Raw genomic sequence first — 23,245 nt, forward strand, 5'->3', positions numbered from 1 at the left:
AGAGAGAGAGAGAGAGGATCTTTTTTTTTTATTTTGTGTGTGTGTGTGTGTGTTGACACACACACACACACACACACACACACACACAGAGAGAGAGAGAGAGAGAGAGAGAGAGAGAGAGAGAGAGAGAGGATTTTATTTTGTGTGTGTGTGTGTGTGTGTGTTGGCTGAAAGCTTACTTTCTTACAGTTCTTTTTTTTAGTTTAATTTTATATTATTTTTTATTTTTTTAATCTAGCATATCCACTATATGATGAGTAGCAACTATCCTTTTCATAATATTGACACTACTTGTCTGACATGTTACATAAAGAATTTTGAACACCATTTTCCATCACAAGTGCCTGCAGTGCAAAATTTCACCGCCTACCAAATTCAAGTGAATACAAATCACCTGTCAGATGGAGGAGATCTCAGTCATTTACTGTATGCATTGAGCAAAATGACGTATCTGAGTTAAAAGATGATGAAGTATGCAAAGAATTTTAGTCACCTGTGAAACATGGAGTATACAGTAATGCCAAATTCCACCAAACTTAATATGGAGTGGTAATTTAAAAGACATGGAGAGAAGAAAAGTTTTATCTGTTGTACTTGTTGGCTGTAAATATGGAAGGTAATTGTCAAACTTTTTATGTACTGATTAGGTTACAGTGGTTCTTAATTTATATGACACCCACTTTTGTAGTGCTTTGTTTTAATGTAACACCCTGAAAAAATTAGTTAGTGTTGCATTCAACATCTCATAAATGATTAATAAATTGTGTTTTGAGAAAAAAATACTTTTAATATAATTTTTAATTTTAGAAGTAGGAAATTGAATTCTCTTGTATACAAACTGTGATAAACAAATTAATGTGAAGCATCAATAAACTGTACTTACACGAATTTAATCTACGGTATGCTCCTGCTTTCTTTTCAGAGAATAGCAGTCATTTTAAAAATATCAGTAATATCCTGCCACATGCATCTTCCAAACCTGAATACAAAATCTCTCAGTAGATGGACCTTTTTTTCCCTACTTGAGAGGTTTGAGCTATTTTCTTTTTACATCCACCAAAAGTTTTTGTGGCAAAATGTGTTCTTGTTCTCAAAGTAACATGCAAAAACAAGTAGTTTGATGCTACAGTGCAAGAATGTGATTTTAATCTGTCTCGTCTCACTGTGAAAGCTTTACAGTTACTGTTATTCCTAGTGTTACATCACACTGTATGCCTTTGTGCATGATCAGTAAAAACGTGGTAGCAGTGCAGTAAAGAAGTTGCTGACAATATCTTATTTCAAAATTTCTGTGAAAATGTCATAATAATATGCAACAGTATCTGTGACTGTCGCCATTTGGTACTATACTGCATATAATTGAAAGATAAAAAATAGAAGTGACCAACAGTATTTCATATTTTGTAAAACATATGTGCCCACATTAGCAACATTTTGTAGTCACTTGAGAAACAAAATTTGAATTGTTGTTATGAACTTTGACAAAACGTTACATTATGTGGATGTAAAGAATGTTGTGAAAAATTGTTATTCTTGTAGGGTTTCTTTTATTAAAAAAGATAGAAAGCCTAACCTTCATGACTTGTTCTGTTATTTGACCATTTCTGCACTTCTGTTCATTCTCATAAAACAAAAATGACCACATATTCATTGTGTGAGAGAGAGGAGAGATGGGGATAGAAAATGTTATACCCTAAATTTATAAGTCCAGAGGAGTAAGAATTCATTATAAGTCACTCATAAAGCCTTCATAACTTGTCTGTTTTATTTAACTTTCATTGGTGTCGAATAGTTTTATGCGGAGAAAATTAGTGGTTAATGAAGCTCTCATACACAGAGCAGCTTCTACAGAAAACAGAATTGACAGGAACAGACTCTTGGTATCTGTCTGTGAAGGCTCAACTTCCATATGTGGGGCTGTATAGCCACCTCTCATTACAGATGTCAGACATAGTAGGCTGGGTAGACTGGTAAAACAGGACAGGCAGCAAATTGTGGTGGAGCTAACATCAGACTTCAATGCTAGCCAGAGTACAAATGTGTCTGAAAACACAGTGCATCGAACACTCCTAACGATGGACTTCCGCAGCCAATGACCCATACATGTGCCAATGTTAACACCACAACATCAGCAACTACAATCAAAATGAGCATGTGACCATCAGCACTGGATGTTGGCGCAGCGGCCGAGCATTGCATGGTCTGATGAATCCTGTTACTTTCTTCATCGTACCAATGAGAGGGCGTGTCCCTGTCATCTTCCAGGGGAACCTCTCCTTGACACCTGTACTGTGGGACGGAGACAAGCTGGTGGTGGCTACATTATGCTCTGGGCAACATTCATGTGGGCATTCCTGGTTCCAGTGGAGTTCGTGCAAAGCACAGTGACGATGAAGGAGTATTGTACACTGGTTGCAGCCCATGTACACCCCTTCATGAACCCGATCACACATACCTGGGATGTTATTGAACGTGGTGTTCGAGCTCATCGTCGCCGCCGCGATTCGGTAATGTGAAAAATGATAGCTTGCTCCATGGTTCAGTGAATACATTAAACTGCAATGCTCTTTATAACTGGCTGTGTCAGTCAGTTCAGGGGTCGTAGGAGTACTGCCTTCAAGAGGACCATTCCTAATAACACACCATGGTGTTCAAAACAACCTTCAGGGTATTCCGTTTTATTTGAATGACAGCGTAATAAATGTAATGTAGATGAATGTTAGTACATGGCCCAGTTCAACTGACCTCTGCATTTAGCAATATTTCCTTTTCTCCTGCCATCAGTCAACATGCAAAAGCACTGGGTGTAGCTAGGCAAAGATAAGAATGCAGTCAGTAGAGGCTAATTTACAATACTTTTCTCAGTTGTATGAAGACTGCTAAAGCTAATGGATGTGGATCCACTTCCCACAACTAATCAATTGTCTTACATATGTAGTACTAAAAAATGAGGGACTTTCAGTTCATAATAGTCAACACCAGTAGACTTTAAATGTGAGTTCTCCAAAAACAGTGATATCAAGAAGCTTATGTAAAAATGACCCAACTTGACAGTGAGATTTACAGGCTACAAACTGAAAAGTTTGAACAAAAAATGTATTGTGGCTACTGTCTGGAATTGCTGTCTTGGTGCCATTTGAATTAAGGGAGGTACTAATTGAACATAGAACATTTTGAGGAACTTAAAATGAAAGCATTAGTTACAGGCTGTTGAAGAAAATCATTTTTGCCCTAAGCAGATGCAAAAAGTACAAAGAAGACTTGAAACTGTCAGTCACAGAAAAATTATGAATTGTTTATGTATGTTTTACAAGATACGTTTTGAAGTAATGCACACCCACTTGAAAGTCGCATGCACTAGCAGTGTGTTGTCATCCGCAAGATTGCACCACAAAAGACCAGCACTGTGAACTTCCTATAAAATGTGCTATGCTCCTGCTCAGTTACCGTGTTACTACTGCTCACATACATCAGCCTTATCTTATTGTGTTCAGTCTATGTTATGGTGATTGGCGTACAGGCCACAGTGTAATAAAGTTATACTGACATTCTTGGTTGTGTTGTGTGTCCAAGTCACAACACATTTGATAGTGAATTTGTTAAGTTTTTCATGCATTCCATGACCCCAATTAATGCTCCTGAAGACTCATTTTTTACCAAAGTGCTATTTTCATCAGGAATAAAGTTATTATTGCAGGGCATAGAGTATACATGTGAAACTGTCAACATCTGGTTAAGTTGAAAAAGGAGTTTTTTTTGGAGTCATACTCCATTGGATTGATGATAACATCAATAGACAATTCAAAACACTAGCATGTTAGAAATTTTCTGGAGCTCATACCTACAACTGTGTAGTCACAGTGCTAGATGAATTTCTGAGAGAATTCCATGTAGACCCTAAAAGAGTCATTGCAATGGAAGCAATGTCGTGAACACATCTCGAGTTTATTGTGTCTATCAGTTTTTCAGTGGAGTCTGAGGAAGATGTAGACATGATAGTGAAGACAAAACTTCTGCAAGTGTCAGACAATTTCCAATTCAGTGGCAATGCAGATATCGCAATATCGTTAATATCCAATTACACTCACACTTATAATACATTGCACATACAAATGTTTGCACTAAAAGGAAATTGTGCCCTACAAGGCCTAGAAGAAGAAGGAGAATACATGGCATTATACTATATGCATTGCAAAACCGTACAAAAATGTAATTCTTTGTTGAAAGCTGCTGGATATCCATTGTCGTGTGCTATGTCATTTGCAATGCACATACGAGCGGCGTTTGAAAAGTCTGTGCAAAGTCCAAGAGATGGCACCACCGGCACGTATCAGCATCATGTTTAGTTAGTAGAATCTTTGGAAAGCACACACACCAAGTTTCAGCGATATTGGTCCATTGCTTTGTGTTTAGCATTCGTGTGTATCAAGAAAGTCGAGTTCAAAAAATGGACAAAAAAAAATTTTGTGTGGTGATTGAACATTACTTTATGAAAGGCAAAATGCCTCGAGACTAAAGAGAAGCTTGATAAGCGTTACGGTGACTCTGCACCTTCGATTAGAACAGTTTATAGGTGGTTTCAAAATTTTCGGAGTGGCCATATGGGCACAAGTGATGTTGAACGTTAGGGACGCCCTGTGGAGGTTACGACTCCAGAAATCATTGATAAAATCCATGATATTGTGATGGATGACAGGAGAGTTAAGGTGCATGAGATTGCTAGTGCTGTGGGCATCTTGAATGAATGGGTACATAATATTTTGCATAAGCATTTGGACATGAGAAAGTTATCCGCAACACGCTTGACCAAAAATGGAATCGTGAAGTGTTGCAAGGATGGTTTGCAACTGTTCAGGAAGAATCTGCAGAACTTTAAGCGTCGTTTCATCACTGTGGATGAAACATGGATACATTACTACTATTCTGAGACCAAACAACAATCTAACCCAAGGGAGAATCTGCACCAAAAAAGGCACAGACCATTCCTTCGTCCAGAAAGGTTACGACGACTGTCTTTTGGGATTCACAAGGAATAATCCTCATTGACTAACTGGAAAAGGGTAAAACTATTACAGGTGCATATTATTCATCATTATTGGACTGTCTGAAAACCGAGCTGCAAGAAAAACGCTGGCAATTGGACTGCAAAAAAGTCTTTTTCCATCACGACAATGCACCAGCACACACCTCAGTAGTTGTGGTCGCAAAATTATTGGAAATAGGTTTCCAACTCATTTCACATCCCCCCTGTTCTCCAGACTTGGCTGCCTCGGACTACTATTTGTTCCCCAATTTGAAGAAATGGCTGGCGGGACAAAGATTTTATTCAAACAAGGAGGTGATTGCAGCAACTAATAGCTATTTTGCAGACTTGGATGATTCCTATTATTTGGAAGGGATCAACAAATTAGCTCAGTGTTGGATGAAGTGTATAAATCTAAAAGGAGACTATGTTGAAAAATAAAAAAGGTTTACCCCAAACGTGTAAGTAGTTTTTATTTTTGCACGGACTTTTCAAACGCCCCTCGTACAAATGTATGCACTACAAGGGAATCACGTCCTACAAGGCCTAGATGAAAAGGGAGAATACATGCCATTATACTAAGTACGTTGCAAAATCATACAAAAATGTAATTCTTTGTCGAATGCTACTGGATGTCCATTGTCATCCAAAATAGTTGAAAGTGTTTTAGAACAATTTTTAAGTAAGGTTGGCATTAAAAGGCGGAATAGGTTGTATGATGCAATGAAAAAAAAAGTATTCAATCCAAGATGAGTCATTTAAGTTACTTAGAGCTTCTGGTTTGAAAGATTTCATAGGAGAATGTTCCTCTCACCCACACACCATTTAGTAAACTAAAGTGGTCCTCGACCTGAAGATTGGCGTGTAAATTTTGGTGCTTTACTAGGAATGCTCCTGTTGGAGGTAGTATGTCTTTGCCTTCATGTGACCTCTGAAATGATGTACCCAGCTGGTTACAGGGCACCTACAATTTAACATGGACCCCAATCCATAATATAACTTGACATTTATCCTTTTTTTAAGGTATAAAATTATTGACCAACAGTAGAAACCAGTTGAGAGAAACAACTGCTAATGATGGATTACCTTTGTGCACTACATTTTTGCTGAATGACTGTCAGAAGGGCACTGAGGTTACAAAAGATAAAATTCCGTCATCTCTTCATATAGTACTTAGGTGACCTTGTCTAAGACAATAGTTTTAGAGCACTGGCAGGAAAGAAGAAAATAAATCCGGTAAATAGAAACAGCATGAGATTAGTATGTGCATTATAAATATATATTGATTTATGGCAGAGGTAAAATTACAAAGAAACAAAACGAAGTCCAAGAATACCTGCATAACATCTGAAAATAGCAGCTAAGTCTACAAAAGCAAATACGTAAAATATTGTTAAAAGAAAGATAAAGCATACATATAAGATCACTGTATTTCTTCCAATGAGAATTTGTAGCACATGTTTTTAATATTCACTTTTTGAACACGAAGAAATTGATCAGGAGCTTAACAATGAAAAGTGGAACTTTGTGCTGAACAACACAATATGTACAAAATTTTCTGAAACTAACAAGATTTCCCAAACTTTTAAGAACTAGTAGAAGGCATAAACTTTATAATAATGAAAATACTGTGATTCTCCAATGACATACTAAGCTGCAAAATCAATTTCTGACAAACACACTGAATGGTTGTGACACTGCTAGATCTAATGTTCCATTTATTCAATGAAATTTTGAAGCACAATTTTAAATACATCATACTTAATCATCACTAAAGATCCCAGAGAGTTCAATAATTACCAACCATTTTTTACACTTTTGTCATAAAAACTTTTTCAGAAGATAATGTATTCAGCTCACTAAGCACGAGTATCCTTGCCCCAGATTTATATGCAGTGTATTTTGGACTGGGGTTTGTTACATTGTTGTTGGTGACCTGTCTATTGGCTGGAGATGTATCTCCTTTGAAAGCAGTGCACTGTATGTCAGTCTTGTTCCCCCACCCTCGTTACTTCTTTTTATTTTCATAATTAGAATCCATTTTCTGCTCAGATTTGCATTAACATATATGTCCATTGGATAAATTAGTTCAGATGATGTAAGATTATACTAAAAAGGCAGGAGAAGGAAGTGGTATTCTACTTGGTTCTAGGATGGGGGGGTGGGGGGTTGAGGAAATTTAAGGTAGCTGACGAAGCAATGTGACACAAAAAAACTACTGTTGTCTTAAATTTTTTTCTGCAGGACATTGTGACATGGGTAACACAAAGGATAATGAGTGAGTGGAAGAGAAAATTACGGGAACTGGGAAACCAAGCTGAAGCCAGGAAGGCCACAATCTGTGGTGCAGCTTTCTCCAGCCTCATGGAAAGGATGGCACAGTCCTCACCTGTCTTTATATCAAACAGTATCCTTTGATGTGTTTGTCTAGCGAAATGATTTACTTGTGGGACATCAATTACACTGCACTACATTTCATCCTGTGTGTCATACACTGTCAAGCACAAAGCCTTCACCCTAGCAAGAAATTATGTGTTATGATGAAAAATGAATGTGAGACAATCACTAAAATTTATTGTGGCATCAGAGATTCTCTCTAATTTGTTTAAAATCCATGCTTGTTCACACATGGGCTCCACAGTACTAATAACACCTAATAATGTGTAAATTAGATCACTGAAGGTGAAAGAGCATACTGGGACAGACTACACTGTGAATTAAAAACATGCATTGAATGTACTCTCATGAGCAGTTGTATTAGAGAGACTGTTACATTAAGGAGAGAACATTTCTGTTAGCAGAGCAAGGGGGTGTAGTGAAGCATGTCATCAGATCTTGTACTGGCCATCATTGTTACACGCACAACCAGAATGGACACAATGTCAGCTCTTGCATGCACTGGGCTTCTCATGTGCCTCCATGTCAAAAGTGTACAATGAGTGCCCAGATTTTATGAAAGCCACAGTTGGCAAAACCAATAGCCATGGAGTGTAATGTGTGGATGGCAGGATTCACCACCAACTATCACAGCTTATGATAGAAGCTAGACAGGTTACAGTGCATCAGATTGATCTCCAGTTCAGTTCTTGATAGCAACAATCAGTGAGTAAATATACCATGTTGGCCACCATCTCAGACATGTGTTTCTGTTCACTGCCTGTTGTCAGGCTCAGAGTTTACCATGGACACATGAACACCACGATTAAACTCTTGAATACTGGAAAAAGACTGATTGAACTGATGAGCTATGCTATGATACACATTTATGACAAGTACAGGTAGGTAGAAAAGTACATAATGTGATTCATCCTTTCTGTTAACATGGGTCTGGTGCTGGTATTATCCTTGTTTGTGTGTGGGATGGGGAGGGGGGGGGGGGGCTGGACAGGGTCTCTAATTCATCTGTCATTGTCTCACTTCCAAACAATACAGGAACCTACTTTCTAATTATATACATCTGCTTGTTCACCTATAGCAGCCCCCTTCTTTCCTCAGCACTCTGTACACACCCAAATAGAGTCAGAATGATTTGAGAAACATTCCACAAATATTGTAGTGTATGTGTGGACAGTCCCTTCGACCTAGCTCTTGCCAGTCTCCTTCAGTTCTGAGTGGCAATTTAGTGGTTATGGATCAGGGCACTCCTTAAAACTCTGGAGTCTCATGTAGTGCATGCAGTGACACGTAGCTGCTGTTAGTCAGGGTGAAAGGAGGTACTTTGTGCTGTTCAGGGATGTGTTTCTACATCAGATACCCATGTGTGTAAATGGAACACAGTGCTGTGAATAAGTGACAAAATTAAGTTTTAACAAGCACAAAATGACAAGTGATATGCAGTATACAAAATTATTAAGCAGCCATCATCCCCTTGTACTATACCCCAAGGACAGCAGCACAGATTCATGTAGTAATAGTCTTGGACTGCTAATAACATGCATGTGCCTGGTGTTTCAGACTGAGCAGCAGTACGAAAGTAGATATGACACACAGAAGTAGAGCTTAAGTGTTGTGTGAAAGCATGTAATCGACACATTCCTTTTTAATAATGGTACAAATTCCATTTCAGTTATCGGAAGCAGCAGTGTATAATATTTTCATTGCTTGATTCTGTGTTCTAAGTATTTCTACAAGGAGTCTTTAACTCCCACAATGTTCCAGTAATGCTTCACCACAGTGTCTGAAACAAATGTGCAATATGACATTCGCTACATACCGAACGGATATTATGCTGCTACCTACAATATTGATATTAAGACATTCATAACATTGGGAATCGCTAGAAACAAAGCACTAACCACCCAAAATCTTCTATCTAATGCTTATTTCTATTTGTTCAGAACTAGGGAGTCGAGAAACATGGAAATGTTCGACAAATTGTAGACAAGTATCTCATTACATTTAAACTGGCCATATGTGGGTGCACTGCATCAAATTCCACAGAACACAATGTGTTTCTAGTTCTGAATAGGACCCAGTACATTAACAAACTGTTCTTGTTTGATCCCCCAATGGTGAATTAAGTTCACCAAACAAAATATTAGTCACTCTCTTAAAAGATCACACTGCTCACTGTGAAGTGCTTTTGGTACTGTAGAACTAGTACCAGGCAGTCATGTGGCACTCCACCACTGATTTAAGTTACGACAGTGAAGTGATGCACATGTACCAGTCAGCTGTATGGAATAAGCACAGTATGATGGCCCAATATGGAGATACGACAGAGTGGCATAAAAGATGCATCATGTTTTGATGTGGCTAAGACAACACCATGGATGATGATGTCCGATTTGTTAAGAGTATCAACGAAGACCATCCAGTATCCCAACAAGAAATGATTTGCCATAGTCATGTAATAGCATGTAAGAACAATAGTTATAATAAGGTCTTGACCCTCAGGGACCGAAGACAAGCGTCACACATTGTCAATGATAATATGTTTCAAATCTGATAGGAATTGCTCCTGTCAGTGAGGGTAAGTCCATCTCAACCAGTTTCTGAACATTGTGAAAGGAACTGAACACAGTCGACATTTGATGTTTGGTACCTTGCAGAAGGCCATTAACCACAGCAACACACAAGGCCAGATTTACGCCAACATTGAAAACATGTTTCTATTCCTAATAGTGTTACTGATGAAGTTAGCCACATGTTTGCAGCTATGTTCATTATTTGGATCCATGTCCACAATTGCAACAAACAGTTCAGTATGTGTTTTTTATTGTCTACTATACCAAAGCTTGTAGCAAATATTTCACTTTAGATACCTGCAGCATATGTTGTGCTATACTGAACAAAGAATATGACGCAATGATACCTGCTACTGCATTAATGATACTTGAAGATATCAATAGACAAAGACAAAGGTGAAACACAAAGGAGTTATGCAAATTGGTCACAAACTGATATTCAAACAGATCTCAACAGGAAATGCAAAACTCTAAACTTTGGCAGCTAATGGACGAATGTGTGATGCTGCAGTGCAATTTCACTATGTAGCTGGCAAGAACAGTAAACAAGGGACATAAATTCTTTGCAAATTTCATTTGGTGTACTTAGTTGGACAGTAACTATCTCTCGCAGAAGGCATGTAGACAATATATGCAGATGTCAGCACTGGAGAAAGAATGTGTAGTTGGGCTCAAAGAAGCTGGTTGGAGTAGTCAGCAAATCATTCAATATTTGAATAGGGGTGATGCTACTATTTGACAATGTTGGCAGGAATGAGTGAACCATGGCCGAACACAGCATCAAGAAGGAAGCAGTCGACATAGAGAGATGACAGAACAAAGAGGACCATGCAATTCTCAGAGAGGCATTCAGAACCCTGGATTCATCATCATCATTGATCTGACATACAACTGATGCTTCAGTGAATGTAAGGACCACTAATAAGTGGCTTGCAGAAAGGGGATACTGAGTTCATGGAACCCCTTTGTAATCTTACCCTCCCACACATCACCATTAAATTTTTCTTAGTGTCTTCATTAGTTTCAAAAGCTTCGAGAGGTGTAAGATATACAAAGAAAAACTTTTTACTTCTTCATTTTGTCTTGTTGTTGGCTCCAGTTCTTGCATTTAGGGGTACATTCTTGTGGTTGAAATTTTGATTTATAACGTTGTAGGTTCCTGATGACTAAATAACTGATGAAGATTTGCCTGTATTATTCTTGAATTTTATTCTTTGTCTCATTTTCCAATATCACTTGGTTTTTACAATTTCCACTTAATATTCCAAATTACATTGTTAGTGTCGATCATATAAATATGTCTGTCTCAAATCAGAGGCATGCCCACTACAACTTACATTCTGCTCTACTCACGATATTCCAAAGGGTGTACAAGCTTCCTTGACAAAAGAAGAATCATCACCAACATATAACAGTATTTTATGAATGAATACAGAAATAAATTTAATAATTAGCGTTAGATTGTGTAAATAATACTATGAATTTTAAGTATGCCAGATATTTCGTAATTTCAAATATTTCCAAAAGAAGAGTAATTTTAGCCATACATATAGAGTGTAACAAATTAATTTATTTTTATACATTTTAGTCTGAAATATACTACATCATATACAAAATCAAATGAAATCCTTTCAGTGAAACAGTCGAGATTGTTCGCCTATACCAGATTCGCGATTAATCCTGGTATCGGCTACTTCTTTAGAAAAAGGTTATGTTAGAAAAGGATATCCCATTACAATATCCCCCTCACAAAATTTGGGAGCAGGGTGTTTACAATAATTTGTGACAGATTATAAGGTCTGCCAAACACTACAAAATGATGCCCAGGATAGCAGATAGATGTATAGAAGTATCTGATACATAACATATTACAGAAAACTTAAGAAAATTATCTACTACACAAGTCATAATCTATACATATATCAAGATATGGTTTTCAGATTTGTGTAACATACTGTCACAATACAAATAATACAAAGTCAAAACTACTACATTACACTACTAAACTATAGAAATAAATACAGAGACAATGTAAATTACTAGAATTATAAACTGTACATCAACATCCATACAATTAAACCTTCAAAATCTTAAAAAGAGAAGAGAAAAAATGTCATAGCCTAAGTGTACGACAACTGAGCGGACTCGAAAAACTCACGACAACAGGTACAGACCAGAAGAATATATTCAGTCATGAGGAGGAATCAATCAGCCACATATACCATAGTAGTCAAGGATATGTTGACTCATGAAAGGACAAAACAATGGAAAAATATTAGGGCCTAAGTTTACGATGTGGGGATCGACTCAAGAATCCAAACCACACCGGGTACAAACTACCAAAAAATGTTTCGACACAACAAAATGAATAAAGTTCATAATCATATCAATAAGTTCAAGTATATGCGAAGAGTAAATGTAAGAAGCATCTAGCCTCAATCAATGGTTGTACACTCTCCGTAAGCGCGCACACACACACACACACACACACACACACACAGTCGCAATGACCAAGGGCACCCAAAACAGAGCAAAGCATGAGTTTGTCCACAACTCAAGTTCTAGTCAGATACAATATTGCAATACTCAGGATAAAGTCAGGTAAAAATAGTCATAAATAGCTTTGAATGATGACACAACCCAGTAGTTTGTGAACCAAAATCAGTATTTGCAAAGCAGACATGTATACATCTTGTTATATTGTTTATACTAGTAGATGTCTTCCATACTGTTTGCTAATTGTCTTCACAAACTAACCTATGTACACAAAGACCTAGAATATTCATATACAATTGATAAAAAATATACATAGTGATTTAAAGTTACATAATACATTGGAAAGTCAATCCACCTACTTGAAAAACACATGCATTTATGCTGAATAACACTGTTTTTAGCAGTCTTGGCTAACAATTCACGAATATAAGCCACAACACAGATCCAGTCGACAGATGCTGGAGTACGTTACCCAGCACCCATGATATCTTGTAAGTTGACCGGTCCAGTTGGGTACGGCCATACAGCAGAGTGGAGAGTGGATCCGCCCATATCTTTCAGTTTCCTCTTTAGAGTTCTTATCACACACTCCAGTGGATAGGTAACTTCCTGTCTAGCAATCACATCAAATCCTGAAACATTGTTTTGTGTACTGAATATGCTGTTCAATACCTTCTTCACATCACATGAAATATGTTTTCCTTAGTACCTTTTCAAAGTCAATTATACAGGATTTATGTCAGGTGCAATTAAAAAGTGTTCACATATGAAACATTAATATTCAGAGTTAAATGTAATGGAAAGAATGGACTAATAAGGTAATACACACAGACATGCTCAGATACAATTCCTAATCTTTGCAGTAAAAATTATGAATATTGTCCCATTTCAAAATTGCGAAAAGATCTACTTTAGTCTCATGGCATGTACCGGTATGTATCAAATTCTAAAGCATATATCTATTACAGAATACAATTATATATTGTATCATTGATTTTAACTCAGTCAATAGGTAAGACAGAACTTCAAAAATCACATCATCTTATATACTAAATTCCAGAAAAACAAAACACAGTTATATAGTCGTATAAATCTACAAACATAGTGAATATTTTCTTCTAGACTAGGTAGCATTATGCATCCATGTTCACAGGTCTTGTCCTCTATACTAAATGTTAACAGTACTTGACATTTTACATACTTACTTTGCTTACCAGTAGCTCCTCTTATCTTTATATGTGCAATGGACATTTCCACAAAATTCTTACTATATTGGATCTCATCTCTAAATTGTTCAGATATGTCACAAATTGGGCTACTTGTATCAATTAAACAATTCCCTTCCCACTGATCAGTCTTAATCTTAATGTAAGGACATCCAAAATCTGAATCATCATCTCTGCTATTAGACATTTCATGTAAGAGATTACTTTCAATTTCATCAAATGCTACATCCACACTGTTTTTGCAGTTTTATCAACTTTACTGGTGTCATAGCATTACTTTGGTTACACACATGTCAGGTGAAGATTGTACACACTGAATGGGTTCCATAGCACAACTAACATCACTTATTACTGAAGGAACACAAAATATATTACTGTCAAAATTACATTTCCTACTTAGATCTTCTTTCGCTTCATTCCACCAATTTGGATACAAATTTTGACTAACTACAGCTAACTTACTCCAGAATGCACGTTTATCTACATTATCATCAATTTGGTCCCAAACAAATTTTTAAAAAATTTACCTTTATTCTCTAGGCATACAGGTAACACACCTTTACTGTTTGGACCATTGCTCTGAATGATATTAATGAAAAACTGCTTTGACTGGACTGGTATTTTCAGTTCGTATTGCCGTGAACTGATCATTGACTGCACTAAATTTGCTATTATTATCTGTTTTTACTTCTGTTACCTGATCATTAACTGCACTCAATTCTGTCAAAATCACCTGCATAACATCAGTTTTAACTGTTTCTTTGCTGACTACACTTTCACTTGGTTCAAACATGTCTAGGCTACGTCCTACATTTTCCCATCATCACTACTACCCTCATCTCTGTTCATTTTCCTAGCAATCACACAAGTCCACAAAAAAAAATTAATTTCACAGAAGGTCTGTGCTTACCTTTTTCTTATTGATGTCCTTCATCATAGTTGTAAAGTCCTCTTTCAATTCGTCTGATCCGCCATTGTTGACATTATATCATCACTGTTGATCTGACTTTGTAGGGCAGCTCTCGGGTCTTCTTTCATCGCGTGATTGGGACTTCATTAATATATAAACTACAAATGATACAAATCCCTATTTTTTCTGTAACAGACAAAAGTTGGTTATCAGTCAACAGATCAAGGCTGATGCCCCCACTTGTAATCTTATCCTCCCATACACCACCATTAAATTTTTCTTAGTGTATTGATTAGTTTCAAAAGCTTCGAGAGCCGTAAGATATATAAAAGAAAAACTTTTTACTTATCTTCAGTTTGTCTTGTTGTTGGCTCCAGTTCTTGCATCGAGGGGTACATTCTTGTGGGTGAAATTTTGATTTATAATGTTGTGGGTTCCTGATGACTAAATAACTAAGGAAGATTTGCCTGTATTACTCTTGAATTTTATTCTTTGTAACATTTTTCAGTATCACACTGTTTTTACAATTTCCACTTAATATTCCAAGTTACATTGTTAGTGTCAATTATGTAGATATGACTGTCTCCATCAGAGGCATGCCTACTACAACTTACTTTATGTGGTACTCACACTATTCCAAAGAGTATACAAAGCAAAAGAGTTTACAAGCTTGCTTGACGAAAGAAGAATCATCACCAACATATAACATTATTTTATAAATGAATCCAGAAATAAATTTAATAATTAATGTTAGATTGTGTAAATAATACTGTGAATTTTAAGTATGCCAGATATTTTGTATTTCAAGTATTTCCAAAAGAAGAGTAATTTTAGCTGTACATACAGAGTGTAAAGAATTAATTTCTTTTCATACATTTTAGTCTGAAATATAATACATTGTATATAAAATCAAATAAAATTCTTTCAGTGAAACAGATGAGAATGTTCACATATACCAGATTCAGGATAAATCCTAGTATCCGCTGCTTCTCTAAAAAAAGGTTATGTTAGAAAAGGGTATCCCATTACACCTTGCACCAACTGCCATTGACCTCTGTACACCAACAAGTTTGTGTGCAGTAGTTTCGGGCATATTTAACCTGGAATCTTATTGACTGGATAGAACTGTTTTCAGTGATGAGTTCCACTTCAAACTGAGCTCCGATGACCAGCAGAGATGTATGTGGAGATGGCCCGGATAGCAGTGGGATACCAACCTGACTGTCATCCACCATGTGGCCTGACAACAAGAAGTGATGGTCTGGGGTGCTTTATTTCATAGCATGACCCCTGTGGTAGTCATTTACAGTACCCTTACAGCAGAGAGGCATGTCGAGGATATTCTATGCCCCATTTTGTTGCCTTCCATGGGAAGCCATGCTGGGCTTATATTTCAGCAAGGTAAAACCCGTCCAATGTGGTGAGGGTTTCTATTGCTCATCTTGGTGCTTGCCAAACCCTAATTTGACCAGCAAGGTTACTAGATCTCTTCCCAGTTGAGAACATTGGAGCATCATGGGTAGAGCCTGCAAACCAGCCCAGGATTTTGACTATATAATGTGCCAGTTGGACAGAATTTGGTATGACATGCCGCAGGGGGAGATACCACAAATCTGTCAGTTGGTGCCAAGCCTAATAATGGCTTGTGTGAGGGCCAGGGTTGGACCAATGTGTTATTGACTTGTTCAATCTGTGAAGCTCTTTGCTCTTAAATAAATTGTCCAATTTTTCTGAAACTGCACAATTTGTTTGTCTGTACATGTACACCACATTTACTGATTTCCAGCCCTTTCAGATATTTACTTTGGGGTGTGTCGAATTTTTCATCTAAGAGTGTACTGTAGAAGATACGGTATGAGTTACATACTGCATGAGTTGAATTTGGAAGAGCTGATGCTTTTCTTCACTTCATTAGCATGTCACTGTCTGACTGAAATTCTAAAAGTTATGACAGCCATTTGTTTCAAAGAAAGACATGAATTTCAGAAAATCATTCCCTGTGCGGCAAAGAATTGCTTTTACTCTTTAGTTTTTTGCAACAGGAGATTCAGTTTAAGGCCTTGCTTGTTTATTCCATATTTCAAGTCCAGCCATATCTCAGACTGTTCCTGTGGTTTATGAAGTATTGGTTGTAGGACTAAAGGGTTATGTAAAGATAATTCAGTTGTGTAAATACCATTGATTTTTTTTCCCATTGAAATACTTATAATACTTTCCACAGGGAATTAGGCCACATCAAAAAAATTACAGTTGGATATTGTGATACAGCATAGAATACAAATGAAGGTAACGATGTGCCTCTTTACCTTTGGATCTTGAATGTTACCTAGGAAACGTAAGTATTGAAATGTGAACCACTTCAGATTGTGCAGTGATTCTGCACCAGTGGCCAGACCATGTACTGTCTTCTATCTTTCACTTTTCTTGTCTTAACTGAGTTAGCAGAGACCTAAATTCTTTTTTACATCACAGTTAATGATGTTAAACATAGCAGTGATTTCCTGAATGCTTTACCATGGAATTTTTATAGTCTGCACTTTACACATTCCAGAGGCCCACCTCTGCCTCACAGAATATGATACATTCAAATATCTGTTGTCTTGTTCACTTCATTATTAGGAAATACAATTGCTGCACTCTGCTACATGAAACATGTCACAACATAAATGACACCAGCACTATAGAGTACCATTTAACGGAAGCAGGTCAGAAACAATGTTTCCTTTGATTGGTATTGACACAGGCATGGATAACTGTTCTTGTGTTTGCAACATTGATACTCCAGCAATAGCTCCAGACAATGTTGCAAAACATGTTTCAAACTCAGTGTAAATGTGTCTGAAAGCTATGCATCTTCTGAGTGCCAAACAACACAAAAGCTGTACAGTAGCTGAATGGACACATGTGGTGGTGTATGACAGAAACAACTTTGCCTCTTTTCAAATTAAGCAAGGTTCTCAGTGCCCCTGGCTAAATGAGGTGTTTAATCCACAGTATATGGAGGGTCTGGTTCATGCTGGAGGTGCTTCCGTTATACTTTGGGAGTGTATTTCATACCAGGACTTGGGTCCTACCAGTCTTGAATGTTACCTAGGAAACGTAAGTATTGAAATGTGAACCACTTCAGATTGTGCAGTGATTCTGCACCAGTGGCCAGACCATGTACTGTCTTCTATCTTTCACTTTTCTTGTCTTAACTGAGTTAGCAGAGACCTAAATTCTTTTTTACATCACAGTTAATGATGTTAAACATAGCAGTGATTTCCTGAATGCTTTACCATGGAATTTTTATAGTCTGCACTTTACACATTCCAGAGGCCCACCTCTGCCTCACAGAATATGATACATTCAAATATCTGTTGTCTTGTTCACTTCATTATTAGGAAATACAATTGCTGCACTCTGCTACATGAAACATGTCACAACATAAATGACACCAGCACTATAGAGTACCATTTAACGGAAGCAGGTCAGAAACAATGTTTCCTTTGATTGGTATTGACACAGGCATGGATAACTGTTCTTGTGTTTGCAACATTGATACTCCAGCAATAGCTCCAGACAATGTTGCAAAACATGTTTCAAACTCAGTGTAAATGTGTCTGAAAGCTATGCATCTTCTGAGTGCCAAACAACACAAAAGCTGTACAGTAGCTGAATGGACACATGTGGTGGTGTATGACAGAAACAACTTTGCCTCTTTTCAAATTAAGCAAGGTTCTCAGTGCCCCTGGCTAAATGAGGTGTTTAATCCACAGTATATGGAGGGTCTGGTTCATGCTGGAGGTGCTTCCGTTATACTTTGGGAGTGTATTTCATACCAGGACTTGGGTCCTACCAGTCTAGTTACCATGAACATGAACCAGAACATTTATTTCAACATTCTCGGTGACCAAGTATTGTCCTTTCTTCTACGTCTTCATTATGAGTATGCAATGAACATTCACATCTTCCAAGATAACAAGTCATATTCACAAGGTTGCAAGCATACGTTCCTGGTTTGATAAACATTCATGTACCCAATAACACCTTGGCTGGCCTGCTAAATCACCTGATTTTAATCCCATAGAAAATTTCTGGGGCTATTTCGAACATGAGGTGAGATGTAGCAATCAATATTCCCACCATTTGGTAGCTTTATTGGATATAGTCAGTCAATGAGTGGCTTCAGCTGGGTATGACATATCACAAGTGTGTTAGACCTGTACCAGAGAGATCTAAGAGATTATATTGAATGTATACAGAGAAGGGCAGCACAAATGGTCACAGGTTTATTTAATCTGTGGAAGAGTGTCACAGAGATCCTGAAAGAACTGAAATGGCAGACTCTTAAAGACAGATGTAAACTATCCCAAGAAAGTCTATTAACAAAGTTTCAAGAACCGGCTTTAAGTGATTACTCTAGCAATATACTACAGCCCCCTACATATCCCTCACATAGGGATTGTGAGGGTAAGATTAGAATAATTACTGCACATACAGAGGCATTCAAACAATCATTCTTGCCACTCTCCATACATGAATGGAACAGGAAGGAACCATAATAAGCAGTAAAATGGGACATACCCTCTGCTATTCACCTCATGGTGATTTGCAGAGTATAGATGTAGATGGACATGTTGATGTAGAACTCGCTACAGCTGCACTGCCATCTACTATACTCAAGAATCACTCAAGCAAACAAATCAACTATCTCATTATCTTGGGCAAGCAAATGTATCACATTATGTCATCAGTGAGAGATTTTGCAGTTAACACTTATGAAATCTCTGGAAAATTAATTTCTTCCGCTGAGCCCTGACCGAGTACCATGTACTTAGGAGAGGAAATGAATGACCGAATAAAAAATACAGGGTGCCATTTAAAAAAGTCATACCACTGTTCATATCTTTGTAAAAAAAACAAAGCTACAATGAAGGCAATCATGCTGATTGATGTCCCTCTGATGGCTAAAGAACATTTGCTTGAAACATTTTGTAATTTGCATCTGGACAAACAGTTATTTAGGGTGGTCAAGATAAATGGGACACCGTGTATATTAATGACTTGCCACTCTATATTGATGAAGATGCAAAGCTAGTTCTTTTTGCTCATGATATAAGTATAGTAATCACACCCAAGAAACAAGCATCAGCTGAGGAAATTGCAAATAAAGTTTTTCAGAAAATTATTAAGTGGTTCTCTGCAAATGGACTCTCACTAAATTTTGAGAAAACACAGCTTATACAATTCTGTACAGTAAATGGTAAATGGCATAACACCATTGATAAATATAGACTATGAATGGAAGTCTGTTGCTAAGGCAGAATACTCAAAATTTCTGGTTGTGTGCATTGATGAGAAATTGAATTGGAAGAAACACATCGATGATTTGCTGAAATGGTTAGGTTCAGCTACTTGTGCTATTAGGGTTATTGCAATTTTGGTGATAAAACATATCAGTAAATTAGCCTACTATGCCTATTTTCATTCACTGCTTTTATATGGTATCATATTTTGGAGCAATCCGTCATTAAGAGAGAAAGTATTCATTGCACAAAAGTGTGTAATCAGAATAATAGCTGGAGCCCACCCAAGATCACCTTGCAGACATTTATTTAGGGAACTCGGAATATCTTCACAATACACATATTCACTTATGAAATTTGTCATTAATAACCCATTTCAGTTCAAAAATAACAGCGAAGTGCACAGCTACAACACTAGAAGAAAAGATGATATTCAGTATTCTGGACTAAATCTCACTTTGGCACAGAAAGGGGTGAATTATGCTGCCACAAAAATCTTTGGTCATTTGCCAAATAGTATTAAAAGTCTGGCAGATAGCCAATCAACATTTAAAAGCAAATTAAAAAAAAATCTGTATGACAACTCTTTTTACTCAATAGATGAATTCTTAGATATGAAGTAGTAACTGTAAAAAAATTAATTAATTAATTAATTGTTTTGTGTAAAGAAAACTTATGTTAAAGTGACACGTTCCACATCATTATGAAATGTTGTATTCATGATCTATGGAAAAAGGATTAATGTATGTATGTAGTACAGTACATCTTTTCTTCAGTTTGAACTCAATGTAGCTGGCACATTTCAATAGAAATCCTTAAAGTTGGAGGGAAAATAATAACAAGGAATTTGGGAAAAGTTATCTACAAAATACCTGTTGAGAAAGACAGTTCCCACAAACTGTACCACCACTGTAAATGTTCTACTTCCCAAGGAAAGAGACAAAAAAACTTTGACCTGTCAGCTTTTTCTCAGCAATTCACAAGATATTCTCTAACATTATTGGCAACCATGTAAAAACACCCTTGTTTCTTTCTGTCAATGAAATGAACAAGTTTGGTTTGAATGTATATGCAGAACAATGGATCATTTGCAAGTCATGAGCGAAATTATAGAACAAATCAGTGAGTACAATTTACCACTTTGTCTAGGGTAATAGACTTTGACCTCGTTTCAATAAAACGTGTACACATCCCAGTATTAACCACTTCCATTTGTCTTCATAATCATAGTGGAAAACTTAGAACTGAAAGAGCAGTCAGGGAAGGTGATTCTATGTCACCAAAAGAATCATCAACAGTCCTAGAGGAACATTCAGCTCCTTAAACTGGGAATATAAAGAAGGAAAACAGATTAGTGAAACACATTGGAACATATTTCTTCCTGATAGAGCTGTAATAATGTCAAGGGTGAGGACACCATGAATTGCCAGGATGGTCATGTCTAACCCACAATGGCACGTGTAGTCGATGGGTTTTTATAGTACCAGCAACTTGGTGGTCACGAAATCACCAGAGCTCAATTAGCAAATACATTATTTATTGAGCAAGATGCTCATACAGTGATTTGTTGGCAGTGATTTGATGGCATGCACTGAGCCCCAGGTAGCAGTGGATACCTCAGTATAGCTGAAGGCAGCATGTTCGGCCACAGCCATGTGTGGACTCCAAGCAGGAGCACAGCTTCAGCGAAGTGGGAGCGGCTAGTGACGGTCTTTTAGACATGAGCCTGACAGATATCGACAGGCAGCAGGCACAAGTGTGCTGAACAGCTGGCTGCTCCAGTGTCTGCTCAGACCTATGACACACAAGCCCTAAATCCAAGACCTCTCGGAAATGCGACCAGAAAAAGTCACCCTGGAAGTGGCTCTAGCTCAGATCTGGGAATCATCAAGTCTAGCAGCAGCTAGTAGATCAGCATCTAGCAAATGAAGCAGATAGATGTAACACAAAGCTGGTTGGCACACATTGGACTGTCGACTGGTGTGAAATGCATTTCAGCTTCGGTATCAGTGGTGAACAGCCGTCTTGCATTGTGCTGTTTCAGTAACATTCCAGCCCTCAGAGCAGAATTTCACAAGCAGCTACACTATGTGATTAAAAGTATCCGGACACCCCCAAAAACATAAGTTTTTCCTATTAGGTGCATTGTGTTGCCACCTGCTGCTAGGTACTCTATATCAGCAACCTCAGTAGTCACTAGACATCATGAGAGAGCAGAATGGGGCGCTCCGCGGAATTCACAGATTTCGAACGTGGTCAGGTGATTGGGTGTCACTTGTGTCATAGGCCTGTATGCGAGAATTCCACACTCCTAAACATCCCTTGGTCCACTGTTTCCGATGTGATAGTGACGTGGAAATGTGAAGGGACACGTACAGCACAAAACCGTACAGGCTGACCTCGTTTGTTGACTGACAGAGACCACAGACAGTTGAAGAGGGTCATAATGTTTAATAAGCAGACATATATCCAGACCATCACACAGGAATTCCAAACTGCATTAGGATCCACTGCAATTACTATGACAGTTATGCAGGAGGTGAGAAAACTTGGATTTCATGGCTCACTGGCTGCTCCTAAGCCACACATCACACCAGTAAATGCCAAACAACACCTCACTTGGTGTAAGGAGTGTAAACATTGGATGATTGAACAGTGGAAAAATGTTGTGTGGAGTGACGAATCACAGAACACAATGTGGTGATCTGATGGTAGGGTGTGGGTATAATAAATGCTCGGTGAACATCATCTGCCAGTGGGTGTAGTACCAACAGTAAAATTTGGAGGCAGTGGTGTTATGGTGTGATTGTGTTTTTTGTGGAGGGGGCTTGCACCCCTTGTTGTTTTGCATGGCACTATCACAGCCCAGGCCTACATTGATGTTTTAAGCACCTTCTTGCTTCCCACTGTTGAAGAGCAATTCGGGGATGGTGATGGCACCTTTCAACATGATCAAGCACCTCTTCGTAATGCACTGCCTGTGGCAGAGTGGTTACATGAAAATAACATTCCTGTAGTGGACTGGCCTACCCAGAGTCCTGACCTGAATCCTATACAACACCTTTGGGATGTTTTGGAAAGCGGACTGCGTGCCAAGTCTCACCAACTGACATTGTTACCTCTCTTCAGTGCGGCACTCCATGAAGAACGTGCTGCCATTCCCCAAGAAATCTTCCAACACCTGATTGAACATATCCGTGTGAGAGTGGAAGCTGTCATCAAGGCTAAGGGTGCGCCAACACCATATTGAATTCCAGCATTACAGATGGAGGGCGCCATGAACTTGGAAGTCGTTTTCAGCCAGGTGTCCAGATACTTTTTATCAGATAGTGTAA

The 23,245-nt window shown here is 37.8% G+C and overlaps 1 long non-coding RNA gene across 1 annotated transcript; it reads right to left on the reverse strand.

The window, feature by feature from the left end:
- Positions 1-11,182: 11,182 nt before the first annotated feature.
- Positions 11,183-14,847, reverse strand: LOC126148445 (uncharacterized). The gene is made up of 2 exons (XR_007530445.1): positions 14,623-14,847; positions 11,183-13,118 (listed from the first exon to the last, which is right to left on the reverse strand). It is a non-coding gene; the product is annotated as an uncharacterized LOC126148445 (long non-coding RNA).
- Positions 14,848-23,245: the final 8,398 nt, after the last annotated feature.

Source organism: Schistocerca cancellata, chromosome 2 (genome assembly GCF_023864275.1).
Source record: "Schistocerca cancellata isolate TAMUIC-IGC-003103 chromosome 2, iqSchCanc2.1, whole genome shotgun sequence".
In the NCBI taxonomy this organism is placed as follows: Eukaryota; Metazoa; Arthropoda; class Insecta; order Orthoptera; family Acrididae; genus Schistocerca; species Schistocerca cancellata.